We start from the raw sequence: 19,954 nt of genomic DNA on the forward strand, positions 1-19,954 counted from the left end.
AGAGTCATAGAAGAATTACCTGTGGAAGTCATGCCTAAGTCGAAGCCTGCAAGATAAGGGCAAACACAGGCTAAGAGAATTAGAGTGGGAAAGACAGGGCAGAGAAGAGTGCTGCGGGCAGAGGGACCAATGGCAAACAAAATGGAGTGCTGTGACTGGTTTATCAAGACTGGGGTCCAGTGTGGGCTTTGAGTTGGGGGATGGCATGAGAGGGGAGGCTTAGGGGGTTAGCAGGGGACAGATCCAAAGCTTGTCATCCCAGCGAGGAGTTTGAGTTTTCACCCGCTGGCAGCAGGGTACCATTAAAAGATTTTAAGCAGGACCCAACAGGATGAGATTCACATTTTAAAAATATCACTCAGTTTAGCGGGGAGCAGTGATGGGGGCAGGCATAAGGAGGTAAGAAAAACATCAGGAAACTATTATCATCTAGGCAAGGAATGACTCTGAGCTGAATCAAGTTAGTGGCAGTGGAGTTTTGGAAAAGTAGATAGATTTTAGAAATATGTATGAGGTAGAATTTACAAGAGTGATGGATTAACACTGGGGATGGGGGTACAAGAGAGAGGTAAGAGTTCAGCAAGATGCTTTTACTAAGGGGATGTTGGTGTCATTTGGTAAGACAGGAACCATGAGAGGAGACAGAGGTCCATAGCGGGTGTGTAATTTTTCAATTATCAACTTAGTTAAGCTGCCTGTGGAAAGTGAGGGAGATAGGGAGGTCAGACTGCTCTCCCATCTCTGTGCCCATTCTCATTTGTGAGGCGGTAGATGCCAAGGAAGATATAAAATAGAGAAGCTGAGGCATGGCATGAAAAGAGGATTTTTCTCAAGAACTCACAGGACGTCCATGATTGGGTCCCCAGTTTCTGACCCAAAGCTCCAACCATCTCACCTGGCATCCTTTATAAGGGAACCTCTGACTTTACAATAAATGCAGGTAGTTTTTGGCACGGGTCCAGAGTCCCCCAAGCTACAGACATGTTTTAAATAAGCCAAATAGATTAGTAAGTCATGTGGCAGTACAAAGGCTATTGAGGCCAGCTTATTTCCTTCAGGCTTGATATGTGCCAAAGATTCCCCTTGCTTAGGAGGAAGGGGACATCTGAAGTCTGATCCCACAAGCCCCTGGAGGCTGCATTCAGACCACCTGCCACCTACCTCTATCTCTGGTGTCCTCCTATTGAGGATGCAGACTATCTAGCCCTTCATCGCTCCTCCTGTTATTGATGCTGGCTCATCCTTTCGATGTGATTCTTCGCCTCTGACCCCTCTTCCTTTCTCTTGTCACCTGTATGTCATGCAAAACAGCAGAGGTCTGCTTCCTCAACAACCTGACATGTGCTGTGCCTCCTCCAGCCCCTCGTCCTGGTGGAGGGCAGCTAACAGATCCTCTAGGACACAGAACTACCCTGTCCTTTAAACTTACAAATGCCGGATCGTAAGGCTGTGATTTTGTTAAGGAACCCTTGTTCCACACAAGCACGTTATGCTGTAGAATCAATGCTTTCCTTAGAGCTGGAAATGTAAATGGAGAGAGAGTAAAATAACTGTGTCAGTAAAATGCTCCCAAGGACCTAATTATGAATGAGCATTAAATATTTAGTCTCATCTTTAACCCTTGAGGCAAAGGCCCAGAGTAGGCCTGACTCACTCCACTAGCAAAACTCCACATGGTTCTCCCATGTTAATTTCCCTCACATGGATAGTTTAGCCTCACTATCAAAATATGCCCTTTTTTCTTCCCACTTCCCACTGTTTTCTTTATGAAAACAGACTTGCCCTACCCCACCCACAACATTGTTTGGCCCCACCTTTTTCCTAGTGAACCTTTCCGTCTCACTTTTAAACATTAGTAGTTTTATGTTTGCCCCATGTTTTTTATTAAACAGTCACGATAAAAATGATAACAAACAACATCTATTAGTGCCTACTATGTACCAGACCCTGATGGATGCTTTAGGAGCTTTATAAATAATTTCATGTAAACTTCATAAAACCCTGTGAGGAAGGTTTTATTATTCCTGTTACATAGATAGAAAACTGAGGCTCAGAGAATAATTGGCCCAAATCATATTGTGTGTAACTGGAAAACCTGAATTCAAACCAGGTCTCTCTGACCATAAAGTCCACGCTCACTCACAGCACTATGCTGGTTCTTTAATTTAAAAAACAAAACAAAACTAAAATTCACTCTAGAACTCAATGAAATTCTGATATCCTTTTTATGCATCAGTGATCCTGATCTTACTTTTAATCCTCCCCAAGATCACGTGGTCACTGCAAGGCAAACCAGGCCATTTCCCAAAATACAGAGAGGAAAATATTTTGAGCATCTTGTAGGTGCCAGGGACCTTTAAATATTTTATCTCATTGAATCCTCACAACTGCATGAATGTTAGGTATCATTACAATAAGTTCTCCAATGAGGAGTTTTAGGTAACTTTAGATAACTTATAACACTTGCCACAGACCAAGTGAGGTGTAACAGAGTTGATCTGCACTATTCTCACTTCCAAGCTCAAGCATTTTCTTCCTCCTAATCCTAATTGTCACCACACATAGAAATCAGAGACACTTTGTCAGATGAGTAGATTGCAAAAATTTTCTCCCATTCTGTAGGTTGCCTGTTCACTCTGATGGTAGTTTCTTTTGCTGTGCAGAAGCTCTTTAGTTTAATGAGATCCCATTTGTCAATTTTGGCTTTTGCTGCCATTGCTTTTGGTGTTTTAGACATGAAGTCTTTGCCCATGCCTATGTCCTGAATGGTACTACCTAGGTTTTCCTCTAGGATTTTTATGGTATTAGGTCTAACATTTCAGTCTCTAATCCATCTTGAATTAATTTTCGTATAAGGAGTAAGGAAAGGATCCAGTTTCAGCTTTCTACTTATGGCTAGCCAATTTTCCCAGCACCGTTTATTAAATAGGGAATCCTTTCCCCATTTCTTGTTTCTCTCAGGTTTGTCAAAGATCAGATGGCTGTAGATGTGTAGTATTATTTCTGAGGACTCTGTTCTGTTCCATTGGTCTATATCTCTGTTTTGGTACCAGTACCATGCTGTTTTGGTTACTGTAGCCTTGTAGTATAGTTTGAAGTCAGGTAGCGTGATGCCTCCAGCTTTGTTCTTTTGACTTAGGATTGTCTTGGAGATGCGGGCTCTTTTTTGGTTCCATATGAACTTTAAAGCAGTTTTTTCCAATTCTGTGAAGAAACTCATTGGTAGCTTGATGGGGATGGCATTGAATCTATAAATTACCTTGGGCAGTATGGCCATTTTCACGATATTGATTCTTCCTATCCATGAGCATGGTATGTTCTTCCATTTGTTTGTGTCCTCTTTTATTTCACTGAGCAGTGGTTTGTAGTTCTCCTTGAAGAGGTCCTTTACATCCCTTGTAAGTTGGATTCCTAGGTATTTTATTCTCTTTGAAGCAATAGTGAATGGAAGTTCATTCCTGATTTGGCTCTCTGTTTGTCTGTTACTGGTGTATAAGAATGCTTGTGATTTTTGCACATTAATTTTGTATCCTGAGACTTTGCTGAAGTTGCTTATCAGCTTAAGGAGATTTTGGGCTGAGACAATGGGGTTTTCTAAATATACAATCATGTCATCTGCAAAGAGGGACAATTTGACTTCTTCTTTTCCTAACTGAATACCCTTGATTTCTTTCTCTTGCCTGATTGCCCTAGCCAGAACTTCCAACACTATGTTGAATAGGAGTGGTGAGAGAGGGCATCCCTGTCTTGTGCCAGTTTTCAAAGGGAATTTTTCCAGTTTTTGCCCATTCAGTATGATATTGGCTGTGGGTTTGTCATAAATAGCTCTTATTATTTTGAGGTACGTTCCATCAATACCGAATTTATTGAGCGTTTTTAGCATGAAGGGCTGTTGAATTTTTTCAAAAGCCTTTTCTGCATCTATTGAGATAATCAGGTGGTTTTTGTGTTTGGTTCTGTTTATATGCTGGATTATGTTTATTGATTTGCGAATGTTGAACCAGCCTTGCATCCCAGGGATGAAGCCCACTTGATCATGGTGGATAAGCTTTTTGATGTGTTGCTGAATCCGGTTTGCCAGTATTTTATTGAGGATTTTTGCATCGATGTTCATCAGGGATATTGGTCTAAAATTCTCTTTTTTTGTTGTGTCTCTGCCAGGCTTTGGTATCAGGATGATGTTGGCCTCATAAAATGAGTTAGGGAGGATTCCCTCTTTTTCTATTGATTGGAATAGTTTCAGAAGGAATGGTACCAGCTCCTCCTTGTACCTCTGGTAGAATTCGGCTGTGAATCCATCTGGTCCTGGACTTTTTTTGGTTGGTAGGCTATTAATTATTGCCTCAATTTCAGAGCCTGCTATTGGTCTATTCAGGGATTCAACTTCTTCCTGGTTTAGTCTTGGAAGAGTGTAAGTGTCCAGGAAATTATCCATTTCTTCTAGATTTTCCAGTTTATTTGCATAGAGGTGTTTATAGTATTCTCTGATGGTAGTTTGTATTTCTGTGGGGTCGGTGGTGATATCTCCTTTATCATTTTTGAACCTACAAAGAACTCAAACAAATTTACAAGAAAAAAACAAACAACCCCATCAAAAAGTGGGCAAAGGATATGAACAGACATTTCTCAAAGAAGACATTCATACAGCCAACAGACACATGAAAAAATGCTCATCATCACTGGCCATCAGAGAAATGCAAATTAAAACCACAATGAGATACCATCTCACACTAGTTAGAATGGCAATCATTAAAAAGTCAGGAAACAACAGGTGCTGGAGAGGATGTGGAGAAACAGGAACACTTTTACACTGTTGGTGGGATTGTAAACTAGTTCAACCATATGGAAAACAGTATGGCGATTCCTCAAGGATCTAGAACTAGATGTACCATATGACCCAGCCATCCCATTACTGGGTATATACCCAAATGATTATAAATCATGCTGCTATAAAGACACATGCACACGTATGTTTATTGCGGCACTATTCACAATAGCAAAGACTTGGAATCAACCCAAATGTCCATCAGTGACAGACTGGATTAAGAAAATGTGGCACATATACACCATGGAATATTATGCAGCCATAAAAAGGGATGAGTTTGTGTCCTTTGTAGGGACATGGATGCAGCTGGAAACCATCATTCTTAGCAAAGTATCACAAGAACAGAAAACCAAACACCTCATGTTCTCACTCATAGGTGGGAACTGAACAATGAGATCACTTGGACTCGGGAAGGGGAACATCACACACCGGGGCCTATCATGGGGAGGGGGGAGGGGGGAGGGATTGCATTGGGAGTTATACCTGATGTAAATGACGAGTTGATGGGTGCTGATGAGTTGATGGCTGCAGCACACCAACATGGCACAAGTATACATATGTAACAAACCTGCACATTATGCACATGTACCCTAGAACTCAAAGTATAAAAAAAAAAAAAAAAAAAGAAATCAGAGACACTTCCCTCGCCATTAATTTCTATGAGATACCTGACATAAAGGTCAGCAACATGTTCCCAGGCAATACCTTCTAGCTCCCTGAGGTGATCCTACCAAAACCTTGATAACTCCTGACTTTGTCCCTCATTTCTATTTGAAGAGGCACATGTTTCTTGAGGGCCTGGAGTTATATCTGTCTAAAATTAGAGGTAATGCTCAGAGTATTACTTCCAATGTGGCCCGTTAAGTAATATGCTACTATCATACTATCCATCCCTCATATAACAACTGTAAACTTAGGACAAAATCCAAAACAATAAAAAAAAAAAAAAAAAAAAAAAAACCTGAAAGCTCGTAAGAGCAAAAACCAAATGCAGACATATTCTGGATGAGTGTCAAGACTTTAAAGAAGAAAATTGCATGGAATTTCCCATTTACAACTTTAAGAATGAGCCAGAATTTCATAAGATAATTAAAACTCAAATAGACCAAAAAAAATAGTCTTTCTGTCAAAACAAACAAACAAACAAACAAACAAACAAAAACCACCAGGGTTTGTTACAACTACAGGCACCAGAAAGAAAAAGAGAAAGAGAAAGAACCAGATAGCTAGAACCCCAAATTCCGTGTACATACTCTACACCCATATCTCTGGCTCACTGAACAATGAAGTGCCAGAAAGACTCAAAATCAGTTAAGGAGAAAAGAGCTGAAATGTAAGCTGTTGACCAAGAAACAGGATTTGCAGTTTAAATCTAAACAAATTAATTGGTAAAACAAAAAGTCAACATTTGTCAGGGTTATGTAACTAAATCTGCAGTCTTCACAACAGAAAAGCCACAATGCTGGGGGGAAAGTCAAAATTATTTCACATTTAAATAACTATTAAAAGTTGAAGAATATTGAGGAAAGATAACAGAGACTAATAACAGGTTGACTCACATGCTGGAATTAGCAGAGAAGAATTTTAAAGCAGCTGTTTATTATAACTATCCTCTTTAATATAAAGTAAAAATATGCTCACAATAAATAAAAGAAAATATCAGCAGATAAACTTTCATAAAACTAGAAATGCTACAGTGTAAAAATGTGGTACCTGAAATTAAAAGTTCACAGGATGGGCTTAACAGCAAAATAGAGATAACATATGAAAGAGTAAGGGAAGTTGGAGACAGATCAATAAAAATTATCAGTCTGAAGATTGGGTGAAAAAAGGTGATCAAAAAATGGGCAGGACCTTAGAGCTGATAGTAATGTCAAAATATCTAATATATGCATTATTGGAGTTTCAGAATAAGAGGGGAGAAGAGGGCAGCAAAAATATAAAGAAACAATAACCAAAGTTTTCCCAAATGTGAGGATAAACATAAATTTACAGATTTAAGAATCTTAGGAAGCATCAAGTAAGATAATTATGAAGACGAACATGCCTAGGCATACCATAATCAAACTGCTTTTAAAAAGGGAGGGAGAGAAAGAAAATTTTGCAAGTAGACAGAGCAAAATAACACATTACATACAAAGGAACAAAAAAATAAGAACTACTATAGACTTCCTGTTGGAAAATTTGCAAACCAAAATTTAATGGAATAACATCTTTGTGCTAGAGGTAAAACTGTTAGCCCAGAATTCTATATCCAGTAAAATTATCCTTTAAGAATGAGGCAAAATTAAGGAATTTTCAGATTTTCTAAAAATGAGCACTCATCACCAGCAGATTCACACTACAAATAATAAATGCTCCTCATGCTGAAAGAAAATAATACAAGATCTCAGATTCTTAGGAAGGATTCCAGAACATTGGAAATGGCATATATCTGAATATATATAAAATACTAATTTTCTCTAATTTTTTATAAAATACATATGACTTTAAAGGAAACTTGTAACATCATCTTATAGGGTCTATGTGAATTTAATGACAACTATAGCATAAAAGACCTGGTTGAGGTTGAGGGAGGTAAATGGGCCTATAAACTTACAAAGTTTCTATATTTTACATGAATTGGTATATTAGCTCCTTGTTGACAATGAAAAGTGAAGGATGTATATTGCGGTCCTTAGAATAACCACTAAAAATGCAAAAAAAAATGTAATTTAATAAAGTAGAATTGTAAAAATGTTTTAGTCTAAAGGAGACAAGAAAGGAGAAATAAAGGAACAATAAACAAAGTGTGCAAAAAATCAAATAAAATGGCAGATGCAAATCCAAAACTATCAATAATTACATTAAATATTAATGAACTAGACGTCCAAAAAAAGTCAGATTGTAAGAATAAATTTAAAAGCAAGACTCAACCACATGCTTCCTACAAGAGATGTACTTTAAAAATAAATTAACAGATAAGTTAAAAGTAAATTAATGGAAATATATACACTAGACATACTAAAAAATAAGGTGACCAGAGTGGATATTTTCATATCAGATAAAATAAGCTTTCAAGACAGAAAGTAACATTAAAGAAGGACATTTCAAAATGATAAATGGATCAACTTATCAAGAAGACTTAACAATCAATGTGGCATGTGCCTAATAATAAGCTACAACCAAATAAAGCAAACATTTACAGAATTAAAAGAGGAACAGACAATTCTGCAATCAGTAGGAGATTTTAGCATCCATCTTCCAAAAATTTATAGAACACTTAGATAAAAATCAGTAAAGACATAGGTGATCCAAACCATACTTTCAACCACCTTAACCTACAACCGTAGAATATACATTTTTCAAGTATACATGGTATTTTCACCAAGAGAGACCATATGCTGGAGTTCAACAGTTTTAATAAATGTAAAAAGACTGAAGTCCCTAGTGCAAAATATAACATTTTGAAATCCAAATACGTTTTCATTTACTAAGGCAAAGCACTTAGATAAACCGACTTTGGAAATGGAAAGCTAAAAAAAATATTGCTAGATAATTTGTTCATCTGTCTTTTTCCCTTGCACACATTGACTATGGCTTGATCTTGAACTATGTCAATATGCATCAACGGGGTCAACAGTTTTAACTAATCTGCATAGTTATTTCACTGGTTGCTTCAGTTAAAGGACTGATTAGTAATCAATTAGTAGTAGCTGGTCAATTTAGTCAAAAGCATCAAACCAGTTCCCCCCCGCCCCTAATGTTTCTGTTATGTCCTAGGTCCTGCTAGAAGCCTATGGAGAGATGAAATTCATTGCAAAGGTGGTCATCCACCCCCTTGCTACAGAGCTATTCCTAAGACTGTTCAGGTAGCTCACATGTCCAGTCCCTCCCCAGATCCCCTTCCACCAAATTAAAATCTCTCCAAGTCAGAACTGACAGGGAGGGCCTTTTCCTTTCTTTACCCCAAAGCCTTGCTTCATGTTTCTATGGGAAAAACCAAACTCTATCTAAACAATAAAAAGTGGGAAAGTTTCCCCAGGCAGACTGCCTCTTCCGCACCTTGATTAGCCGAGCAAAATGTAGACATAAAATGCAATTGCTTTTTTTTTTCCCAGATGCTAAAAAAGTCAGCCTTGATTTACCCCAACACTCTGACTGACTCACGGCAGACATAAATCAGCAACTATTACTTTCATGTGTTAACAGATAATAATGATAGTAATGTTTTGGAGGGAGGGGATTTACTATATAAAGTGCTTAATAACTTTATATATATGATCTCATTAAACCTCCATTGTCCAGGAGCTAGTTATGATTCCCATTTATCAATGGGGAAACTGATGGTTAAAGGGCTTGACTAATAAACCCGAGGTTATATCCAGCTCTTCTTAGCTGGTAAAAGCTAGAGAAGTTTCTTGAACCGAAGGAATTCTGCCTTCCTAGCCTTCATCCGTAACTTCTATGCATGCTACTTCAGATTTGATCAAAGCAGCTCTGTGGAACCTTAAATGAGATCAGGTGACTTAGTTTTGTTCTCTGCTATATCTCTTGATTAGTCAGGGTTCTCCAGAGAAATATGTGAATGTGTGTGTATGTGTGTGTGCATACACATATACATATATATAATATCTATCATATACTATCATATATACCATATACATATGTAAAATATACATATTATATATATGAGTTTTATTGAGTTTTATTTTAAGGAATTAGCTCATGCAATGGTGAAGATTGGCAAATTGGAAATCTGTGGGACAAATTAACAGAATGAAAACTCAAGTAGAAGCTTCAAGCTGTAGTTTTGAAGCAGAATTTCTTCTCTGGGAAACCTGTTTTTGCTCATAAGATTGTCAACTGATAAATGAAATTATCAAGTATAATCTCCTTTACTTAAAGTAAACTGATCATAGATATTAACTACGTCTACAAAATACTTTCACGAGAATACTCAGATTAGTATTTCAATAAGTGGTTGGGTACCATAGCCTAGCCAATTGACACGTGAAATTAATTCATCGGAATCCCCAAAGACAAAAACATTGACTGACAGTTTTCAAAAACATTTGTGGAATAATAAATAGATAATTATGAGATCACAAGATCAAAATCTGAGGGCATAAAATCACCTTAGAGACTATCTAGGTCAGAATTCTAAAGCTTCAGAGATTCTCCATGCTGCATTCCCCATACCATCTATATCTAAGGCTGGGGTGTAAACTAAGAAATGGTTTTCAACAAGCATGCTAGGGCCACCACAACTAATCCCACTGCCCTGCAAGCATCTCTAGATGATTTTGATGCAGTTGGTCCACAGGTCACAGTCTGAAAAACTCTGAGACCATCAGCTCATCAGCTACAATAATACTCTCTCCAGCATTCCAGACAATGGCTTTCCAACCCCTCTACGGACTGGGGTTCACTACCTACTCATGTAGTCCATTTTGTCTTCAATCAGATGACTATTACAAAGTTCTTTCATATACTGGGTCCAAATAGGACTTTCTGAACTTTCTGGCTATTGTTACCAGTTCTCTTCTGTGCAGCTCAGAGTATTTCAGAGCCAATGACCTGAGCTACAAATGATTGAAAGGGCAACTTAGGTTCAGGTGATTCCTCAAAAGATTTGGTCCACATGACTGCTCACTTACCCATAAAAGGGCTTAATGTAAACCAGCTATATTGCTGACTGTGCAAGGATGTGGGGTTGTCTGGAAATAGCCTTCAATGGCACTGACTGACTAGGAGAGCCTCAAGAATACCTTATAAAGCCCATGGTGGGGCAGTGAATCTGGGAACCTGACAAGAAGATAGGTTGCTATGGTTCTGCTTATTAGAGTGGACTCCTAGACCTAATGAAAATGCTAAATTATAAATCTAGAATAAGAACTGGAATAAAGTTATCTAGAATTACTAGAAACAGCAAAAGAAATTGGGGTGAAGACAATATTGGAGCTTTTCTACCTTGGCTGACAAGCTGGTAGACAGGGACACTTTGATACTCCAAGGATCTTATTTAATAATTCATGAATTCATTCATTTACTAAATATTAATTACATGCTTATTGTGTACCAGGCACTGTACTGGATACTGAGAAATGAGTGGTAAACACAACTAACATGGTCTCTACTCTCCTGGAATTAAAAGTCAAGTGAGGGATGATGCAAACTGTAAAGAAAATATTAAATGTAAGTATGTTATAAAATATTAAGTGTGTAATAAAAGAAACAAATGTTTGTATAAGGTGTCTGGGGGAGGTTTTTCTAAGGGGACAGAGCTTATATTAGATCTGAGGATGAACAGAAATTTACAGAGTACTCTAGGCACAGCCCTATGGAACAGCATGTGCAAAGGCTGAGAGGCAGGAAAGGCCTTTGCACACACGAGAACCTGAAAGGATGCCCATGTAGTGGGAGCATGAGTGAAACGAGGCTGTAGTTCAAGATGAGGCTGCAGAGATCAACGGGACTCTGCTGTCACAGTAAATACTTGAGGAGCAAATCATTAAAGGACAAAAAGCAGACCATGGCACAATTCAGTTCACGTTTAAGGGAATTGGTCTACCCATAGTTAGAGAATGAATAGAAAGGGGCAAGAACAGAAGTAAATCATTTAATAGGTAATTGCCCAAATGGCAAATATAGGTCATAAGAATTAGGGTACTTGGGGGAGAATTTGAAAAAAGCAGATTGATTCAAAATACAGTCTACACAAGAGTTTGACTTAGTATATTCCGTGAGGGAAGGAACAATGTGTGTTTTGCTTAGCAAACTTATCTTCGGTTCCTAGTACAGTGTTTGGTGTGTAAATAGCAATGTAGTTGCTCCTCATTATTTACAGATTCCATGTTTATGAATTTGCTTATTCCCTAAAATTTATTTGTAACCCCAAAATCAATGCCTATGGCACTTTTGCCATTGATTGCAGAAATGCACTTGCAAAAACAGGTGAAGAGTTTGAGTCATGGACATTCCTAGCTGAGGTCAAACAAGAGCACATTCTGCCTTCTTGTTTCTAGTTTTATAGTGTCAACAAGTGTCCTTTTTGCTGCCTCGTTAGTGCCATGTTTGGTCATATTTTTGTGCTTTGTGTTGGTGCTTTTGCTGTACAAAATGCCCCCCAGGCCTAGTGCTGAAGTGCTATGTAGTGTTCCTAAGTGCAAGAAAGCTGTGATGTGACTTACAGAGAAAATTTGTATGTTAGGTGAGCCTCATTTCAGTATGAGCCAGTGTTGTCGGCTGTGAATTCAACATTAACTAATCAACTGTATATACACATATATATTCAAGGTGTCTTTAAACAGAAACGCACCTAAAATATATTGGTCAGTTGATGAAAATATTGTAACCAGAGTTTCAAAGGCACCTAACCCTGTGTTTTCTTTAAGAGCAATGGTTCAGTATTTGCTAAATCAGTGTTCACAGTGACTTTATAGAACATAATTGCCACACACAATGAGCATCAACTCTAACTGCTAATTGAACACATGAATGAATTAAAGTGATAGATGTGGCAGATTTTGTCAATGAACTGAGGGCTTTAGACTTGAGCAACTGCATTGATGGTGCCATCATCCATGGAGATAGGATATTCTGGGAAAGAAACAGGTTTGGGAGGAAAAGAGAAAATGTTATTTTTACATGTTTCTTTAGAGATGCCCATGAGATTTTCAAGTAGAGATGTCAAGTAGCCAGTTAGATATATATGAGTCTGAATCTCAAAGGAGATTTCTGGACTGGAGACATAAATTGGTAAGTCATCAGCATACAGATGGTGCTTAAAGCCCCAGGGGATAGAGGAGGTCACCTAGGAAATACGTGTAGGGAGAGATGAGAAGAGGACCCAGAACTAAGCCCTAGCACACACCTGCACTCAGAGATCCTGCCCAGAGGACCCTGCAAAGAGACTGCAGGTGAGAAGAGGACAGCCAGGAAATGTGTGGAGTCACAGAAGCCAAGGGAGGCCTATGCTGAGAATAATAGCCATCAGCCTTAGAGAATGTGGCTGAGAGGCTATGGAAGATAAGGCTGAAAGTTGCTCTTGGATGGTGCAATGAAATTGTCAGTGACCTTGGGCTACTACTTTTAGGGCAAAAGAGTGGACTAAGTAATGAATGAGAAGATGGGAAAATAAAAGCGGCACAATTTGACAACTTCTAGAAGAAGTTTTATGTTGAAGGGTAGCAGAGAATTGAGGCACTGGCTGGAGAGAGATAAGGAGTCATGAGAAGGTTTTGCTTTTTGATTTTAACTTGGAAAATACTACCACATGCATTCAAACTGTGAGGAATAATGCAGTAAGAAAGGGGGAGATTAATGATGAAGAGCAGAGAACATTGGAGACTTTACAGTAGTAAGAATGGGATCCTGGACATGCTTGAAGGAACTACTCTTTGTTAAGAGGAGAGACAACCACAGTTGAATTCACGTGTGTTCATGTACACACACACACACACACACACACACACACACACACTGTATCTCTGCAACTGATAACATAAGCTAAGTGTAAGACTCTCCACGTATTCCTATTGCCTTCTTGATTTTAACCAAAGTTCCAACGGGTACACATATTTTTGAAACTTGTTTCTCATCCTCCTACAGTTGCACTTTTTTTCTCATGTTTCAATCTTCAGACTTTTGCCCTTGATTTTGCATGTAGCTGCCCTTCTGGGGTTCTTCTGAGTCTCTTTCTGACTCTCAACTCTTTCTGGAGACTTATCTTCTGTTTCTTTCTCCCAGCTTCTAAAGATGTGAGTCATGTCTTTTTCCCACCAGAGGTGCTGCCTGAGGCTAGAAAACTGATCTGGGATAGCTCCAGCCCTCCTGCCTCACTGCCCCTAACAGGCAAAGTCCCCTGGGCAGCCATGACCCCCAGGAAGTGCAAGGCTCAGCATAGCAAGGGCTACAGTTTCATTAGAAACTGTTTCTGGCACTTTTATGCTCATCAATTTTCGTTGATGTTCAGAATTTTTTTGTGGCATGACTGTGCTAACATTTTTAGGTTTCCATAGCCCAAGGATATCCTCTCTTGATCTACCACAGCACATGACAACCATAGACCTGCTGTGTGCTCTGCTAGCCATTTTAAACACACTGTCTCATTTATTCTTCATAACACCCTGTGAAGCAGGTATCATTCTCATTTTATGGATTAGGAAAGTGAGACTCAGGAGTCACATAGCTAATAAGCCAGGAGGCCCAGATTTGGACTCATGTAAAACTCCAAAACCTAAAACCTTTCCCTTTTTGCCAGGCTGCAAAGTGGCAGCAGAGTTCACTTGTCACATCCTTTCGGCCGCCACTTAATTCCACATATGTTCCAGCTCCCCAAATCTACGGAGACTGCCTTGGAGAAAAATACCGATTCAGATCAACTCATGTCCCACCTAGTTCAATGCCTGACCCAGTAAATGACTGCCTGTGACCCCCACTGGAGGCCCTAGTTGTTCTTCTGCTATCTGAGAAACCATGGCACACACTGCTACTTTAGCCTCCTGTTCAATCTGAGTAATAGAAATAAGAGGAAGGTAGAACTTTTTTTTTTTTTTTAAGTCTCCGGCAAATTCTTCGGCTGGTGGTGAAAACTGATGTTATAGAAGAGGCCCAGTCTAAGTGAAAATGAGTAATTATGAGCTTCAGAGCAAGGAAAATATAACACAACCATGACAGGACAGGGAGCTGCTGTGGGTTAGAACACACCCTGCTCAAGCATACATGCAGCTGGTAGACATGTATGCTTAGACGCTAAAAAAAAAAAAAAGACCAGCAGAACCCAAGGCACCAAGAGAAGGAAGACAGCTTTACACAAAGGAAAGAAGCAAAAGAGAGCTCTGGAGTAAGACAGGGATCCTGAGAGTGAACTGGGGTGTTCACGAGGGCACCCAGCTTGCTGGCGGCGTGAGCCAGGATGAAGCAGCAGCCAGATACAAGAGAAAGGAAATAAGAGAAAGGAAATATACAGAAGCAGACTAAGAAGGGGTGATAACAAATATTAGAGCAGGTACCAATCTTATTCTACTGATAACTTTTTTTTTTAGTCAAGAATACAGCTCTAGGTTGCTATGCATCAATTTACACTTTACGCTATTTTAATAAAGAGGGCTCTGACATTTTTAAGCAGATGTGATTTGATTATGTGCTAATCTCTGTCCAATTAATAGCATTATTCAGACTGTCTCCAAAGTGCATCAAAACAACTAGTTAAAAAGGAAGAATGAAGTCAAATCCATTTTTGGCATCAGGTGTATATGATAGGGAGATACCTGGAAACACAAGTTCATAACCTCTTTGTGACATTCAAACCAAATTGTGTATGTCGGCACTGTCCCCAAACAATGTGACAGCCAGCTCAGATTTTCAAATTCAGTTTCTCCCAGACCCTTCATCCTCCACAGAGGCAAAAGAAGATTTGATGGTAAGGTTTGTCTAATTATTGGCAAAAAATGTGGGAGTAAAAACCCACACCTCGACCCAAATGCTTCATCGCCCTTTCAAACAAGTTTTATGAACAAAGAATCTTATAATGTGCAGCTGTGCAAGGCAGAGGGGTGAGAGCAATACAAAACTCACAAAACCATGGGCTGCGTGTGTGTGCACTGCACATATGCACACACGTGTGATGCGTTGAACAAACATGTACACACAGAGCACACAGCATGTCAGGGCACAACTGTGCTAAAGCAGGGTTTGGGGAAGAAGTTAAATCTAACCCTAGGAAATGAAATGTTTAAAATTTAGTTTCTTGATATAATTGTTAATGAAATCACATGTGCCATAGCAAGATCATTACCATAACTATTACTGTTAATATTAATAATAAAAAGTAGTATTTGCATAACACTTTACATAAATTACATCACTGGGCTTTGAAAAGGATTTTGATAACATTTTGAAGAAATAACCAAGGGACAGGGAACAAAAAGAACAAGCCTTTATATCAGGGGCTCCCAGGATTTCTGTCACCAAGGACCTCCTTTATTCTTTTTCCTCTAAGGTTTCCTGGTTTTAATGTTTTGGTCTCATTGACAACCTTTATTAAAGAATTTTCCATTTCCCTATCTTTATTCAAAGAATAATCAGTATGCAATAATCCGCATTACCTCACTGAGCTAATATAATTCCACGAACTTGGTGTTTGAGTTACCCTCTGAAGCCTTATTATCAGTAAATCCATTTCAGTTCAGTTTTTAGATATACAGAACATTTCTTTAAGGTCTCCTCTACCTCCTTAAAGGACTTCTAGGAGTCCTAGGGCCCTGGGCAAGAAAGCACTAATTGAAATCTCAAATAATATTTTGTTCATTTGTTTGTTTTTGTTTTTGAGATGGAGTCTCACTCTGTTGCCCAGGCTGGAGAGCAGTGGTGCCATCTCGGCTCACTGCAACCTCCGCTTCCTGGGTTCAAGTGATTCTCCTGCCTCAGCCTCCTGAGTAGCTGGGATTACAGGTGTGCGCCACCATGTCCAGCTGATTTTTGTATTTTTAGTAGAGATGGGGTTTCACCATGTTGCGCAGGCTGGTCTCGAACTCTGACCTTCAAGTACCTGGCCCGCCTCGGCCTCCCAGTCAAATAATGTTTTTTTCTTTTCCATTATTTTTAAATTCAGTATGTGCTAATAAAGGAAGAGTATTTAAAATTTTTTAAGAGAACTTGGAAGTCTCTTTAGTCAGCCATCACAAAGCAATTATTTGAGGGCACACACACACAAGAAGGCAGGCAAACAACTAACAACTGCCAACACCATTGCCTCACCAGAAACACATTCTGTGAGCATGGCAAAGCCACCGCGAGGGGTATCCAGAAGAGTGTGTGTGATGGCTCTGATGTCAATGTGCCTGGTGTCCCATCCTGGCTGTCACTTGTTAGCTAAATGCATGGAAAAGAATCTAAACTTCTTGGTGCCTCAATTTTTTTCATCTGGAACATAGGATCATAATAGGTTGACTTGTTTAGAGCTATGTAGGATTTCTATGAGTATATATACATAAAGAGCTTAGCACAGTGCCTGGCACATGACAAGTGAGCAATACATTTTAGCATCGTAAGTACCTAATTGCAGGACCTGTGGTTGGTTCCTAACCTTTTTCAAACCCATAAAAAGAAAATCTACACATCCATGAAATCTGTTTTTGTTGAATCTCTTATTCCCAAAATTGTTAGAATGTGCATAGCTGCTTTGATCAAATCTGAAGTAGCATGCATAGAAGTTAGGGATGAAGGCTAGGAAGACAGAATTCCCTCGGTTCAAGAAACTTCTCTAGCTTTTACCAGCTAAGAAGAGCTGGATAGAACCTCGGGTTTATTAGTCAAGCCCTTTAACCATCAGTTTCCTCATTGATAAATGGGAATCATAACTAGCTCCTGGAGCAATGGAGGTTTAATGAGATCATATATATAAAGTTATTAAGCACTTTATATAGTAAATCCCCTCCCTCCAAAACATTACTATCATTATTATCTGTTAACACATGAAAGTAATAGTTGCTGAATCTTGTCCTTAGTGCAAAATATAACATTTTGAAATCCAAATACGTTTTCATTTACTAAGGCAAAGCACTTAGATAAACCGACTTTGGAAATGGAAAGCTAAAAAAAATATTGCTAGATAATTTGTTCACCTGTCTTTTTCCCTTGCACACATTGACTATGGCTTGATCTTGAACTATGTCAATATGCATCAACGGGGTCAACAGTTTTAACTAATCTGCATAGTTATTTCACTGGTTGCTTCAGTTAAAGGACTGATTAGTAATCAATTAGTAGTAGCTGGTCAATTTAGTCAAAAGCATCAAACCAGTTCCCCCCCGCCCCTAATGTTTCTGTTATGTCCTAGGTCCTGCTAGAAGCCTATGGAGAGACGAAATTCATTGCAAAGGTGGTCATCCACCCCCTTGCTACAGAGCTATTCCTAAGACTGTTCAGGTAGCTCACATGTCCTGTCCCTCCCGAGATCCCTTTCCACCAAATTAAAATCTCTCCAAGTCAGAACTAACAGGGAGGGCCTTTTCCTTTCTTTACCCCAAAGCCTTGCTTCATGTTTCTATGGGAAAAACCAAACTCTACCTAAACAATAAAAAGTGGGAAAGTTTCCCCAGGCAGACTGCCTCTTCCGCACCTTGATTAGCCGAGCAAAATGTAGACATAAAATGCAATTGCTTTTTTTTTCCCAGATGCTAAAAATGTCAGCCTTGATTTACCCCAACATTCTGACTGACTCACAGCAGACATAAATCCTTCACGCCCAATGCAATCATTTTTTGACCTGTTCAGTGGTGGAGAGAGGGACGGCTTCACATTTATCTTCCTGGTGCCAGCACTGCGATCCCAATAACTTTTCCTTCATCTGCCCCTTATAAGGAGCAAGAGCCAGAGAAGTAAAGGCAAAAAGGTGCATGTTCATTATATTTTTTCTGAGACATGATGCAACAAGGCTTATGTTTTAAGTGATTGAGAAGGAAGGGGAAGAGAAGAATAAAAAGTATTTTTATAGATCTACTTCCTCTCACCTGAAACACAACCTCACTTTGTCTCTGCTTCATCCATGATTAGGAAAATGCAGGAGTACCTTCCATTTGGGAAACAGCTGTCTTTCTACTATAAGGAGAAACCTGGTGCCTTTCTGCCTGGTACTGTCCCAGCATGGCACACGTGATATTCCTGGGATTGAGAGCAGAGTCATGATAATAGCCACTGCTGGAGGATGAACCAACACAGCCAAGTGGTCCATTGGTTTGGAAGTGTAGCCTCCAGAACTTTGGCATGTGAAGCACAATCCGTTGAACAAACAGCTACCAGTTGGTTAACAGGAAAGATACAGGGTCTGACCTTGCATCTGCCCCTTACTGAGAGCACCTTTGGACCAATCATTTCTTTCTCCATAATTAGGTACCTGAATCTTTAAAATGGGGCTGTGCATGCCTGTCCTTTACCTCTTCCTTCATAAGGACCTTGTATTTTTTTAAATGCCTTGAGCTCTTCTGAAGCAGAGAGAGGTGCACATTTATAGTGCTGTTTTTCCTGGTCTCCATGGTTATGAATCAGAAAAATGATGCCCATTTGTCCCCATAAGAAATGGTCTTTTCCCTTCCAAATTCACAAGGTGTGCAGAAGAGCCACTTCAACCTCCCGCAGTGGCAGTGTGGCATTCTCCTTCAGCCACTTGTCCATACCTCTCCCCGAGGATATCATGGCCACAAGTCCCTTTCCAAGGTCCCACTTCTCTTTATTCCTGTCCCTTGCAAATGAGGTTTTTTGATCATCTTCCTCTTGCATTATGTTTCTAGATTAGAAGTTTCTTAATGGTAGAGAGTGTATTCCTGTGACTGGCATATACTAGGTATGCAATATTTAGTTAACCAAATGGGCTTTTGTCTTCCTGCAGCCTCAGTCATCTCACCCTTGGCAAAACAATCTTTCCAGAGCCAAATACTTCAGGGAACTCCCTTGGCACATAGCTTCCTGCATATCCTCACTTTCTTCTGGCTGTTCTCTTCCAACCTACAAAGATGTAAGGTGAATTTAATTCAGGACCACTGAAGAAGGGCAGAAACAGATCCCTCCTATCTCTCCATGACCTCCTCAGCAAGCAGGCCATGTCCTCCAGCCCACTCACTGCCCCACTGCCTGCCTCTACCTGCCCATGCATACTCCAGGAGAACAGTGCCTGTTTGTGGTTTCTTGGCTCTCTGGAATGTGGAGTGCTCTCAGAGTTGAGAGGGGAAGCCACTGGCATGCCATGAGCAGGACTGCCTTGGAGCCAACTCACAGCTGAGCTTCCTACCTGGTCTTCCAGAGAAGGTGGAGGTTCAAGAAGCTTGACCTCTTCATAGCACCAGGGTAAAGGGCAGTTAAGTGTTTGGGCATCAAAATAGGCATAGGCATTGTGTGAGTTGTTGTGTATCCCCAGACCAATGTGACAGTAGAGATAAATTATCCCTAAGGTTGAGAAAGGTGATAGAGACTCATCAATTTCAAGCATATCTCTATGGTTGGGGGTAGCCCTAACCAAAGGCCCCTGCCTCATGTAAAGTAGGAGAAAGCCCATTAGCAGCTCTGTAGGCTTTAGCTCAAAGAACAACCCCATCCAAGCTCCATTCTGCACATCGAAGAGAAAAGGAAAAAACTTAACACCAGCACTTT

At 39.6% G+C, this 19,954-nt stretch overlaps 2 long non-coding RNA genes across 5 annotated transcripts in view; one reads left to right on the forward strand and one right to left on the reverse strand.

Moving 5' to 3' along the window:
• LOC107126550 (uncharacterized) overlaps positions 1 to 19,954 on the reverse strand; it is a 340,932-nt gene that overhangs the window by 282,115 nt on the left and 38,863 nt on the right. The gene's annotated exons all lie outside the window — the stretch shown is intronic.
• LOC135968538 (uncharacterized) lies at positions 9,792 to 19,754 on the forward strand. Its single transcript, XR_010583391.2, has 4 exons — positions 9,792 to 10,793; positions 10,890 to 11,002; positions 18,365 to 18,533; positions 19,197 to 19,754. It is a non-coding gene; the product is annotated as an uncharacterized lncRNA (long non-coding RNA).

This window comes from Macaca fascicularis, chromosome 1 (assembly GCF_037993035.2).
Source record: "Macaca fascicularis isolate 582-1 chromosome 1, T2T-MFA8v1.1".
NCBI classification, from domain to species: Eukaryota; Metazoa; Chordata; class Mammalia; order Primates; family Cercopithecidae; genus Macaca; species Macaca fascicularis.